Genomic DNA, 13355 nt, shown 5'->3' on the forward strand with positions numbered 1-13355 from the left:
AATTTTATATCGTATAAAGAATGGAAGGAGGAAGGAAGAGAAAAAAGGAGGAAGGGAGTGAGTGAGGAAAGAAGAGGATGGAAGGAGGGAGGAAGGAAGGAAGAGAGGGAAAGAGCAGAAGACAGATAAGGTGAAGGTAGATCAGCAAGAGGAATGAAGGAAGAAGTGAGGAGTCTCGAGGAGGGGGAAAACATTTAGTGACCAAAGTTACAATGGCATTGAAAAAAGTGACTGATGACCATTTTTCACACTTAGCGACCGTTGCGACCATTTTTCACACTTAGCGACCGTTGCGACCATTTTTCACACTTAGCGACCGTTGCAGCATCCTCATGGTCACGTGATCAAAATTTTGTTTGGCAACAGATTCGTATTTATGCTGGTTTCAGTGTCCTGGGGTGAGCTTTTGACAAAAAAATTTTTTTTTAATCAAGCCCCCCCCCCCCCCCCCCCCGGTAAAGGGTGTCCCTCTTTTCCAATCTGAAAATCTGGTCACCTTAGGTTAAGTACCAGGAGGAGACCATGAATTCGAGTACTGCCTTGGGCACAAACCCAGCTGGGTGACCTTGGGCCGGCCATTCTCTCCAAGCCCTAGGAAAGAGGCAAGGGCAAACCCCTTCTGAAAATCCTTACCAGGATCTCAGGATCAGCTCCACCTGGGGCCTTTCTGACACCTCTTCACACACACACACAGCTGCCTGAGTCTTGGGGCTCTTGCTGCACCTGGCTTCACTCAGGTAAGCCCAGCCAAACAGCCTCCCATTCGCCAAATAGGGACAGAGTTTGGCAGGTGATTGTGCTGTGCAGGAATGAGGGGGGGAGGCAAGCAGGCTTCCTGCAGGGGCAGGGGCGGGCGCAGGAGGTACATATTCCTTCCTGGAAAGGGCAGGCAAGGAGGGGAACCGGAGGAGAGAGAGGCAGGAGGAGCCTCCCCTCCAGTCTCTCCTCTGAGGGAGGGGCCCCCCTTGTGCATGGCTGGATGGGAGCGCAGCTCTGATGTCACAGGTGGGGATGGGGGCACTCCCAGGTGAGCCCTGGACACCTGGAGGTCAGGTGAGCCAGGTGGGGTCCAGTAGGGAGGGGAGGTCAGTCTGGGTCACTGCTGCAAATTTCCCCATAGAGCAGCCTAAGACCTGCTTATAGGTCTCTGCCCCACCCTAACTGAGTGAACACCCCTAAGGGGCCTTCCCATGATCCATCCCTTCCAAATGCATGGATTCCAGCTCCCATCATCCTCAGCCACAGCTATGCCATTAGCAGAGGCCAAAAATGGAGGTTCAGAGGAGGCTGTTCTCTTCCCCAAGGAGGAGCCAGTGGGCTCAGTGGGTACAGCTGGAGAGAAGCAGCCAAGGAGGCTTTCTTGGAAGGTCCTGTCAGCCATTCCTGGTCCAGGGAGGTTTTGGGCCTAAGAGCCTCAGAATCCAGGAAGGTTCTCCTCCGGGTAGTCGCCAGTCGGCATTGGCCGGCGGATGGAATTCGGAAGAGGCCTAATCTGTGGGATCTAATTGGTCTATTGCAGGTAATTGGCAGCAGGTGGTTTCTCAAGTACCCAGGTCCAATACCATGAAGGGTTTTATAATTGAAGCGTATCCGAAGACCAATAGGCAGCCAGTGCAGCTCGCGGAGGATAGGTGTTACGTGGGTGAACCGAGGTGCATCCACGATCGCTCGCGCGGCTGCATTCTGGACAAGCTGAAGTCTCCGAATGCTCCAAGGGCTGCCCCATGTAGAGCACGTTGCAGCAGTCCAGTCTAGAGGTCACAAGGGCACGAGTGACTGTTGTGAGGGCCTCCCAGTTCAGGTAGGGACGCAACTGGTGCACCAGGCGAACCTGGGCAAATGCCCCCCTGGTCACAGCCGACAAGTGGTGTTCAAAAGTCAGCTGTGGGTCCAGGAGGACTCCCAAATTGCGAACCCTGTCTGAGGGGCGTACTGTTTGACCCCCCAGCCTGAGAGATGGAAAACTTGGCCAATTAGTGGGAGGGAAACACACCAGCCACTCGGTCTTATCTGGATTGAGTGCAAGCTTGTTAACCCCCATCCAGACCCTAACACCCTCGAGGCCCTGGCACATCACATCAACCGCTTCACTGAGTTGGCGCGGGGCGGACAGATACAACTGTGTATCGTTTGCATACTGATGGTATTTTATCCCGTGCCGTCGAATGATCTCACCCAGCGGCTTCATGTAGATATTAAACAGGAGGGGGGACAGGACTGAACCCTGCGGCACCCCATAATTCAGGGGCCTAGGGGTCGATCTCTGCCCTCCGACCAACATCGACTGCAACCTGTCTGAGAGGTAAGAGGAGAACCACCGTAGGACAGTGCCTCCCACCCCCACCTCCCGCAATCGTCACAGAAGGATACCATGGTCAATAGTATCGAAGGCCGCTGAGAGGTCAAGGAGCACTAGGACGGAGGCATGACCTCCATCCCTGGCTCTCCAGAGATCATTGGTCAGCGCGACCAAAGCGGTTTCCGTGCTGTAGCCAGGCCTAAATCCTGACTGAAAGGGATCTAGATAATCGGTTTCCTCCAAGGACCGCCGGAGCTGAAAGGCCACCACTTTCTCAACAACCTTCCCCACGAAGGGGAGGTTGGAGACTGGACGATAGTTGTTTAAAACAGCTGGATCCAAAGATGGCTTCTTCAGAAGGGGTCTCACCACCGCCGCCTTTAAAGTGGGGGGAAAGAACCCCTCCCGAAGGGGTTCATAGGATATGAGCTTTTGCATTCCCAGGTCTCTGAAGATGGAAGTTGGATTTTGCAGATCAGCTTTCCATGTGCAACAGGAGGGTGCTGAACTCCCCTCCTCTCCCTCCCCTCCCCACATGGGGTGAGAGGCAGCCTTGGATTCTCCATCTCTTTTCACTTGGTTTTTTTTCCAAACTTCTCTCTGTATTTATGTCTCTATGGTTTTTTTTAACTTTGCAAAGTTCTGATAATTAGTTTTTCGGTAAAGTTTAGAAACTGGCTGCACTATTTCATCAGCCCTTTTGTGCAATGCCCTTAAGCATTAACTTTGAAAATAATTTTTGGTTCCAACACAAGAGGCAGCTATTTCAGATCTGTAACATGCTCTGACTGTCAGCATTCCAGATAGCACCCAAAATTAAATCAGAGTCCAAGGCAAAATATTGCTCAAAGTTCCAATTTATTAAGAGAACCATGCTGGCACATCTGGGAAAACCCGAATCTGAAGCTTCTTCCGTTTCCTCCGCCCAAGTTACAGTTCAAGATCTTGCTCCCACATTCACAAGTCCATCCCCTGGTCCAATCTTCCACTGCCATGCTGGCAGTTTCACCCATCCAGTTCTGGTCAGGTGCAGAGGTACCAAGACAAAGGATGACCTTGACAATCTAGAAAGGAATTGTCAGATGCTGCTTCATTTAATAATCAGGAAAGAAACCACTCAACTCCATTTGGTTGAAATTAAGTGTACTTTTACTAATTACAAACGAATAGTAGCAAAGCAAAGCTGAGTCTCGTTAATTAGGCGCGAAAGCAATGAATATCATGTATAGGTCAATCCCCTTCCCTTGGCACCCCAGTCCATAGTCCAATTATAATTCACCCAACTGTCAGGTGGGAGATATCTTCAAAAAACATCATCAGGGTGGAATGCTGGACAGTTAACCTTGGCGGGAAACTCCCTTCCTCCATATGCGCAATGAGATGGTCAGGACAGCTTCTAGAACATTCCTCCAGCACATAATGATTCCCCTCCCAAATACCATGCCCCCCCTCCCCGTTTCAATGGCAGCCGAAGCAGCAGCAAGGCAGAGGCTGACAGGAATTTTATTTTGACTACATAACATTCTACTCCGTACTATCCCTCCTCCCAATTCCCCACTATAGAAACAGCATAGTAGAATAGAAGTGTGGCAGGCCAAAGAACCAAAAGGAACATGGCTGCAGGCCTGACACTGACATTAACTGCCCCCCTCCCCATGGTTTTGTCTTTATGCAAACAAATCTCAGATTTATTTTTTCTTCAGCCACAGGTGCCATGTATTCCCTCTGGGGCCAGTTTTGAGCATGGAGACCCCAAACCTCTCAAATCTAGATGATGGATTTAATTCCATCTCTGCCCCTGTTATTTTGAATCACATGGGGATTATTTCCCTTTCATTTCTCTCCAGAGAATTTCCCAACAACCTTTGAGTCCAAGAACTAGTTGAATTATCCAGGGATTCCTCCTGAGAGGGAGAATTATGATAAAAGTTTCAGCTTTGGGCAGAGAAATATGGAGTTTTGGGACAGGCAGAGTCTGTGCATTTGAATGTCCATCTCTCTCCCTTGCAGCTTGATTTCTCTGTGTTTCAATCAGTAAAGCGACTGGATCATATTCCACCTTGTGAGAATCCTTTGAATTTTTCTAATTCTTCTTTAGAAACAGGAAAGGGATTGATTGATTCACCCCATGAATTATGGACCTCCTGCTTCTTCTTCTGATGCTGCTTTTCTCACCTCCAGTCTCTGGGAAGCTGAGAATGAAATGCCCATAGAATTTTGGGCACCAGGATGGAAAACAACCACAGAGCTTTCATAAGCCAGGAGACCATCTCATTGGTATAGTCACCACTGGAGAGGAAACATTGCATACAAAGTTGCTTTTCAACGTGGCTCCTTCTATTCAGTTTATTTTCCATGATTTGTAAGTCATTCAGGTGAGGGAGTTGCACTCCCTCCATTCTAACACTCTCCTCCTTTTCGGTCTTTCTTAGTTTTCATTTATTCCTATATTGGGGAATATATCTAATTTACTGAATGATTTTTATTTCCATCGCTTCTCTCTTTTGTCTGATTTTGTAAAAATCAGACAATTTTGTGAAATCCAGAAAGAGGTCTGAAAAAAAGCTGAAAGGGCTGCAGATTATTTTCCTCTCTCTGTTCAATCCTTAATTTATCACTTGAATCATGAATTTTATTTAATGTAGTGGTGGAATCAGTTGTAGTTTCTATACCTCAGCCAATTTCCATATTTGTGTAACTGATTATTGCTTTTGGGCCAATGTTGGCTTAGGGCTCAGTAGGTTTTTGGAGGGTTATATATATTATATATAACAAAAGTATTTGTTATTGTTGTTGATTTTAACTTTTTTTTACAATAGGAATTCTCATGGGTTTTTTTATGGCTTACGATTCATTTTCAACATTCAAATTGTCAACAAGAATTCCCAGCTCCTGCACAATCTCACACTGGGCTACAACATCCATGAAAACCATTTGAGCACTTTCCGCACTTCAGATGCCTTGCTGGACATTCTCTCCACTGGAGAAGCCAATGTCCCCAACTACGGCTGTGGAAGGAAGGAGAACCTTCTGGCTCTTCTTGATGCAGCTGACAGGGACATCTCCATCCAGATGTCAACATTAGGAGGCAGCTATAAATTCCCACTGGTTTGTATGTGTTTTTCTCCATCTGGTAAAGTGAAGGGTGGGTGGTGGTGAGTGAGCAATAGATGGAATCATGTCTTCTCCATGGAATTCAAGAGTTTGTGCTCAACCCAGAAAAGACCGAGTGGCTGTTGTGTTTCCCTCCCAAAGATTCCACCAATATTCCATCTCTCAGGCTGGGGGGTCAAATTCTATACCCCTCAGAGAGGGTTCGCAACTTGGGAGTCCTCCTAGATCCACAGCTATCGTTTGACCATCACTTGACGGCTGTGGCTAGGGGGGCATTCGCCCAGGTTCGCCTGGTGCGCCAATAAAATCTAAATCTAAATCTAAAATCTAGTTGCTTTTCTTCATATTAGCAAAAATGGTCAATATTTACTTCATGTGTTATATCTGTCTATATAAAAATGGCTGGTGTGTTCCAGCATAACTCTGGAATGCCTCGAATAATTTCAACTAAACTTGGTACACAGATAACTTACTCTCTGCAAAAAAAAAATACTGTGGGGATAAGACACCCCTAACACCCCTCTGGGTGGGTGTTCTGGCAAGTGAGAGGGGCTACATTCAGTGTAGAAGATGCACCCACATGTTCATCCTCTGTTGGGGGTGGGGGAAGTGAGTCTTATACTCCTCAAAATATGGTATATATATATATATAAACTTTATCATACATCATACATCATACATCATACATCATACATCATACATCATACATCATACATCATACATCATACATCATACATCATACATCATACATCATACATCATACATCATACATCATACATCATACATCATACATCATACATCATACATCATACATCATACATCATACATCATACATCATACATCATACATCATACATCATACATCATATATCATATATAGTATCTGTGAGAGGGATCTTGGAATCCTAGTGGACAATCCCTTAAATATGAGCCAGCAGTGTGTGGCAGCAGCCAAAAAAAATAATAAAATTGGTGCCAATCCTAGGCTGCATCAACAGGATAGAATCAAGAACACGTGAAGTATTAGTACCGTTTTATAATGCCTTGGCAAGACCACACTTGAAATACTGCAACTATATTATTAAAAACATGTAGAGACTCTGGAAAGAGTACAGAAAGGAGAAACTAAGATGATTAAGGGCCAGGAGACTAAAACATAAGAGGAACAGTTGCAGGAATTCAGTATGTCTGGTCTAGTGAAAAGGACTAGGGGTGACATAATAGCAATGTACCAATATAAATACGAATTTATAAATACGAATCTCTTGCCAAACAAAATTTTGATCACGTGACCATGAGGATGCTGCAATGGTCGCTAAGTGTGAAAAATGGTCGCAACGGTCGCTAAGTGTGAAAAATGGTCATCAGTCCCTTTTTTCAATGCCATTGTATCTTCCTGATTATTAAAAGTGCAAATTCACTCAGTGTCAATCATGACTCCTGAGTCCATTTCAAAGTATTGTGCATAGAAATTTTAAAAATGGCTTGTTTCAATTTATTTTGGATAGAATCTTTTTTTAAATAGTTTAAGACAATTTAAAAAAAGAATCAACACAGAATAACACTATTTTAAAAAATCATATGCACAATAAATAAAATATTATTTTAAAATACATTAAAAAAATAAAAGAAAAAACCCAGCTCACTTACCAGCAGGCAGGCAGAGTCAGCAGATCTTCGTAGGGATGGATGGAAGCACACAGGGAGCCAATATATACGCAACTGCAGTAACAATGACAATGATGAAGGATTGGATTGAGTTAAAGAATAAAAGAATTCTGATCTTAGAAGGCCATGACCTGCAGGCAGGCTGGCATAATTTCTTATGGAATGAATGACAAACATAAAACGCACAAATACTTTCAAAATCATTTAATTAGAACTTTACTGCAACAATGGCTCAAAATCAAAAAAATCCACTATGTGAAAACCCCAAATTGGCTATCACCAACAGAAAGAACGACACACCCAAATTTTACAGATTGGAACAAAATTCTAAGATACAGAGATCTAATTGACAGACAGGGAAATTTAAAAACAATTGAAGAATTGGCAGATCAGAATATGAAAGGTGACTGGCTAACCTACCTCCAAATTAAAACTAAATACAATAAAGACACTAAAATATATGGTATTGAAACAGAACCACACAAATTGAATAAAATTATTCAAAGTCTGGACAGAAAGATGATAGGGAAAATATACAAATTCCTCTTGAAGTATCAAATGGAAGAGGAAATTGGAAACTGTAAAAGAACCAATGATAAAATGGGCACAGAACTTTGGCTATAACATTGAACTAGACAAATGGGAAAAATTTTGGGGAATAAATTTAAGAATGACACTATCAATCCCATACAAGGAAAACCTTGTTCTTTCAATCCTTCCAATATTTTTTTCCTTCATTCCCTTGTCTGTTTCAATATTAAGTACATTTCTTCCTTTCTTCCTATAATTTTTTCCATTTTCTTCCTTATATTCTTTTCCATTTCAACATTGTCTTCCTTTTTTCCTTCCTTCCTTCCTATACGTCTTTCCATTTTCTTCCTTATATTATCTTTTCTGTTTCAACAGTCTTTGTTTCTTCCTTCCTTCCTTCCTTCCTATACTTCTTCTTTCATTCATTATATTTTCTTTTCCATTTCAATATTAAGTGTAATTCTTTGTTCCTCCTTCCTTCTTTCAATCCTTCCAATACTTTTTCCTTCATTCTCTTTTCCTTCAATATTAAGTGCAATTCCTTCCTTCCTTCCTTCCTTCCTTCCTTCCTTCCTTCCTTCCTTCCTTCCTTCCTTCCTTCCTAAGTTATTTCCATTTTCTTCCTTATATAATATTTTCTGTTTCAACATAAACTGCCTTCCTTCCTTCCCTCCCTCCCATCCCTTTCTTTATGTTTTCTTCATGCTTTCTTTTCTTTTTCCTCTGCTCTTTTTACCCCCCCCCCTTCTTCTCCTCCTCTACATTTAGGTTGGATTAGTTTGTTTATTAGTTAAGTCAAACGTTTTAATAAAAGTTTCATCTTTTAAGATTCGTCCAACACATCCAATTGTAACCTTAACAGAATCCCATTGATCCACAGACAGCAGCGGGGAGCCCCAGAAGCCAGAGGACGTTCTCTGCTGGCATCCGCCGCTCCCCCGATATCTCTTCCTTCCGCAGCGAATCCCATGGATTCACGAACGGACTCCACGGAAGGAAGAGAGATCGGGACAGCAGCGGGGAGGCCCAGAAGCGAGGGGACGTTCTCGGCTGGCGGCGCCGCTCCCCCGACCTCTCTTCCTTCCGCGGCGAATCTCATGGATTCACGAACGGACTCCACGGAAGGAAGAGAGATCGGGACAGCAGCGGGGAGGCCCAGAAGCGAGGGGACGTTCTCTGCTGGCGGCGCTACTCCCCCGACCTCTCTTCCTTCCGCGGCGAATCTCATGGATTCACGAACGGACTCCACGGAAGGAAGAGAGATCGGGACAGCAGCGGGGAGGCCCAGAAGCGAGGGGACGTTCTCTGCTGGCGTCCGCCGCTCCCCCGACCTCTCTTCCTTCCGCGGCGAATCCCATGGATTCACGAACGGACTCCACGGAAGGAAGAGAGGTCTGGTCTGGGCAGCACGCACAGAGCGGGAAAGGCAGCACCAAAGCCTGGCCGCGAGCGAGGGAGCGCGCGGCGAGCAGCGACGCCGGGCTGCTTCCTCCTCCGCCGCCACCAGCGGCTGCTCCCTCCAGGGCAGGAGAGCTGGGAGCAGCCGGCCGAGAACTTCCACGTGGTTCCAAAGGTTTTGCCGCCCATTCTAGCGCAGCACAGGGGCTGGCTGCGAACTCCGCAAGGGGGCTGTCTCCTTCCCCCAGCCCAGCGCCTCCCGATTCCCACGGTACCAAATTTAATACAAAACATGATCTACTCACCACCAGTGAGTAAGCGCAGCTGCCCAAAACAAAGATGAAATAAAATGGAGACTCGCGCATGCGTCCTCAGCTAAGGAGTCCAGCCAATCAGTGAGCTGGTTGGCCAGCTCACTGATTGGCTGAAGTCCAGCCAATCAAATCAGTGAGCGGCAGGCTGGGCTGGCTTAAATTTGTAGGTGGTAGCATAGAACAGAACGATGAGCCAGCCCAGCAGCTGATGGGCGGGAGCTGCAAGCGCCAAAAAAAGCGTGCCTTTTTAAAAAGCGGGCGGGACGCGGGAAAATGCATCAAAAAGCGGGGGTGTCCCGCCAAAAGCGGGACATCTGGTCACCTTATCCAACATGAAACCAGGTAGGGGTGGGATTCAGCCAGTTCCCACGCGTTCCCTAAAACCGCTTGTTAATTGTATGAGCAGTTCGGCCAACCAGCGTGCCCCCCTATACCCTCCTGAGGGTGTGCCCCCCCCCAAGAAAACGACCTGTCTCAAGATCCCGTGGATCACTTTGGTTCAGGCAGTGGAATTCTCCACTCGTTCCCTCTCTCCGCAAAGCGAAGGAATCGCAGAAACTCTGCAGGGCCCAGAATGAGGCTTCCTCAAACTTCGGAATTGGGAGGGTCCAGAAAGGAAAAGGATCAATGGGAAATCTCCCTTCTTTAGCGTCATCGGTCTCCGGGCAGGGAGATTTCTCATTGGTGCTTCCGCTAGTTCTGGCCCAGCCCTCCCACCTCTGAAATCCGAGACAAACACTCCCCACCTTTCAGATTCCTCCTCTGGGCCTGGGAGCATCAGGTCGAGGAGACACACGCACGCGCTGCCGAGCCCAGAATGGGGCTTGAGACAAGCAACGCCTGAGAAATGCGGGATGTGCAGCGAAATGCAGGCTACAAGTAGCGAATCACGTTTTCCCAAGATCCGACGAAGCCCCAGCGGACCAATAGGAATTCTCACTAATGTAGCGTCATTGGTCTCCAGGCAGTCTCCCTTGACTTCAAGCGCTGGAGGAGAGAGTTTGGTGCAGAAAGAAAAGGGAGGGAGGGGAAATATTTTCAGTCTTGAGTGGGGAGGGCGCAGTTCAAGGGGGTATATTCCAGCCATGGAGGGTGGACTTCCTTTTGCCCTCCCCGCATCCAGTATGGAGTGGGGCTGCAGTGGATGAGTGAAGGGGAGGCGCGGCCCCACAACCAGCGAGGACTTGGGGGTCTCTGAGTTGGCTGGTTAGGGAGTCCTTGGGTGCCTTCACACACACACACACACACACACACACACACACACAAACACTTCATCATTTGGAGTGCCCCTCCCCCAACTTAGTGGGGTCACTGCCCTCCTTCCCCCTCACGGAAGCTTCTGCCTTTGATCCCTTCCTGGCAAAGGGACTACCAGAGGGCCGCTTGTACCCGCAGCACCCTGGGGTTTTCTGACGAACCGCAAATAACAGCTCGAATTTGGAGTTGAAGAATAGCTGCTGTGGATATCAGTGGGTGGGATAAGAAGGGGGGAAGCGGGACTCCCTGGCTGAGAGTCGTGAAAAGAGCAAAGGAAGGGCAGGGTCCCGTCTAGGGCTGTCATGAACCCCCACTCCCTCAATACCGAACGGATCCCCCCTCCCAATTTCTCCGCTTCCCTCTCTGCGATGGACTCCCTCCTCCTTCAGGTGAAGCCCCAAAGGAGTCTGCCCGGAGACCGATGACGCTCAAGCAGGGAGAATTCCCATTGGTGCTGCCACTGGTTCTGGCCCTTCCCATCTCCAAAGTAGGAGATCAAAGCTTCCCCCCCCCAATCTAGAACTTCTGATTCACACGTTACATTTCAGAGATGAAGGTTTCCGATGTAGGAAGAGGCGCTGCGCTGGATAAGAAGAGGGGAGGAATAGCCAGACTTAGCCCACAGCTAAACCAGGAAGAAGCGGAGAGGATCCACAGGGATCTAATCTTGCTGGATCCTCTCTCCAGCTTCCCCCCCATCCACCTCTTCCTGGGGGAATCCTCCGCTGGGCTCTCTCGGGTAAAGCGCCGCTTCGCTTCACGGAAGAAAAACGCCATTTCCTTCCTTCAAACACGCGTCTCTCCTGCTCAGAACGTCCTTCAGATTCTCTCCCCCCCACACACACACACCTCAATCCCGATTGTGTCAGAGTCTCCCTCTTTCTCTCTGTGGGCCAGGAAGATCTCCTTTTTCCTTGCAAAGCAGCCCCGAATGAAGATCCCGGAATAGAATTTGGCCGTTCCTCCTCTGCTTTCCATTCCTTTCTTTGGAGAACTTCGATACCTTTGCGATAAAGGTCTCCTCTGATATCCACGATTTCCCTCTTCTCCTGATAAGTCTCATTCCTTTCTTCACCGTCAGTTGTGGTTGGCACAGTCAATGGGGGGGGGGAATCTGGACAGCCCTGTTAGTTTCTCAAACTGATCTCTCTCCCTCCCCACCCCCCTGGATGCATCCCTTCCAAGGTCCTTTTGGCTGGAGGGGCAGAGAGGAGCCAACACCTGGCTTTTCCAGAGGCCTCTGTGGATGGAAGCCTCCCTGGGGCTTTCTATGCCCGTTGACAAGCTCCTCTTAAATGTAGGTTTTCTGGCCATGAAAAAGAGCGTTGAATGTGTTAGTTCAACATCAGTTTGATAATCCTTTGAAAGACTCTTTGAATCTTGTGCTGCACAAAAGGTTCATTTATATTGGGAAGGAAAGTTGGGTTCTGCCAGCTAGAATGTTTCTGATTCGGCCATAACTAAGTCAATTCCAGCGGGGTTTTTTTAATGCTTGAGATGATCATGAGTTTCTTAGGGCCAGATTTTTACTGTTTTTAATACTTTTATTTATTTTTCAACACTACACTGTTGCCCTGCTCTCAGGACAAACCATATAAAACATACACCATCCTTATTCTGATACTGTGAAGTCTGCTCTTCTCTGTAACCTTAACACAGATAATAATATTTGTACTGTCCATGGGATGAGTCAAATGTACAGAAACATAAGCGAGGGCGCCAGGTGCTGAATTATGCCAGGACTCCACAGCCTGCTTCAAAGTAAGGCACCCTCTCCAAATTAAGACAATATCGTTTTTTATACATAAAATCATCCTTAGGGCACATTATTTGAATCCCACCACTGGGCTGATGTGCCTTGTTCCGACGTTCCCTAAGTGCGTGGGACAGGCAAGGGCTGTGCCACGGCTATATGTTTGGGCAAGGCGAGAGGGGAACATGGGGGGCGACTTCCATCCATCCATTCATCCATTCATCCATCTCTGTGTGTCTGAGACTAGGTTGAATGTCCATCTATCTCTGCTAAATAAATAAAGAGAACGCGGCGTTTCTCTTTAATCTCCTGTCCAAGGACCTCATCCAGGCGATCCTGGAGAATGAGGAATTTGCATGAAGTCAGCCTGAGTTGATGTAATGGGAAGGAAAAGTGGGGTTGAAAGAGGAGTGGGAGGGAAAGAGAAAGGGGGAGGGGAAGAGAAGGGGAGGGGAAGAAACCACGTCAACTCCCCTTGTCTTTGGAGGATTTTGTAAGCACAAACAACCAAAGAAGAACCAACCTGACCTGCTTAAAACTTCGGGGGTAAAAGCAATCCGAAGGTCGCCCTCTTCAGAAGGGACCCCGTGCAGCTCTCTGGGTTTCTGGGCGTTTGGTGATTTCCCTCCCTCCCCCTCTTCATCCCTCCCTCTCCCCCTCCCTCCCCTCTTTCCTGTCCATGGACTTTCCCTCCTTCCTTACCTGCCACCGCAGCATATTTGGGACGTTCCTTTTGCATCTTGGAGCGACGGGAAAGGACGCGACAAGCGGGTATGCAAACAGCAACCTTTATTGAGAACAGAGTGACTACGATTCAACGTGGCGTGGTTCGCGCCAAAGATTTATACCTCCGGGTTTGAACGAGGAGCCAATGGGGCGTCGAGTAGCTCGACCAATCAGGGCTGAGGATTGAACCGGCTCCGCCCGGGAACCAATCAGAAGGGGGTCCTTTATTCCCGCGCTTGTATTTCCCGCGCTAGTATTCAACACCCCTCCCCCCCTAATCAAAGAGTTCCCTTAGG

General features: G+C 47.4%; 1 long non-coding RNA gene across 1 annotated transcript; it reads right to left on the minus strand.

Annotated features, from left to right (window-relative positions):
• Window positions 1-3138: 3138 nt before the first annotated feature.
• LOC148042492 (uncharacterized) lies at window positions 3139-13063 on the minus strand. Its single transcript, XR_015695159.1, has 3 exons — window positions 13036-13063; window positions 7063-7134; window positions 3139-3363 (listed from the first exon to the last, which is right to left on the minus strand). It is a non-coding gene; the product is annotated as an uncharacterized LOC148042492 (long non-coding RNA).
• Window positions 13064-13355: the final 292 nt, after the last annotated feature.

Source organism: Thamnophis sirtalis, unplaced genomic scaffold (genome assembly GCF_051295495.1).
Source record: "Thamnophis sirtalis isolate CommonGarterSnake01/CBP01778 unplaced genomic scaffold, rThaSir2_p1.2 scaffold_15, whole genome shotgun sequence".
Lineage (NCBI taxonomy): Eukaryota > Metazoa > Chordata > Lepidosauria > Squamata > Natricidae > Thamnophis > Thamnophis sirtalis.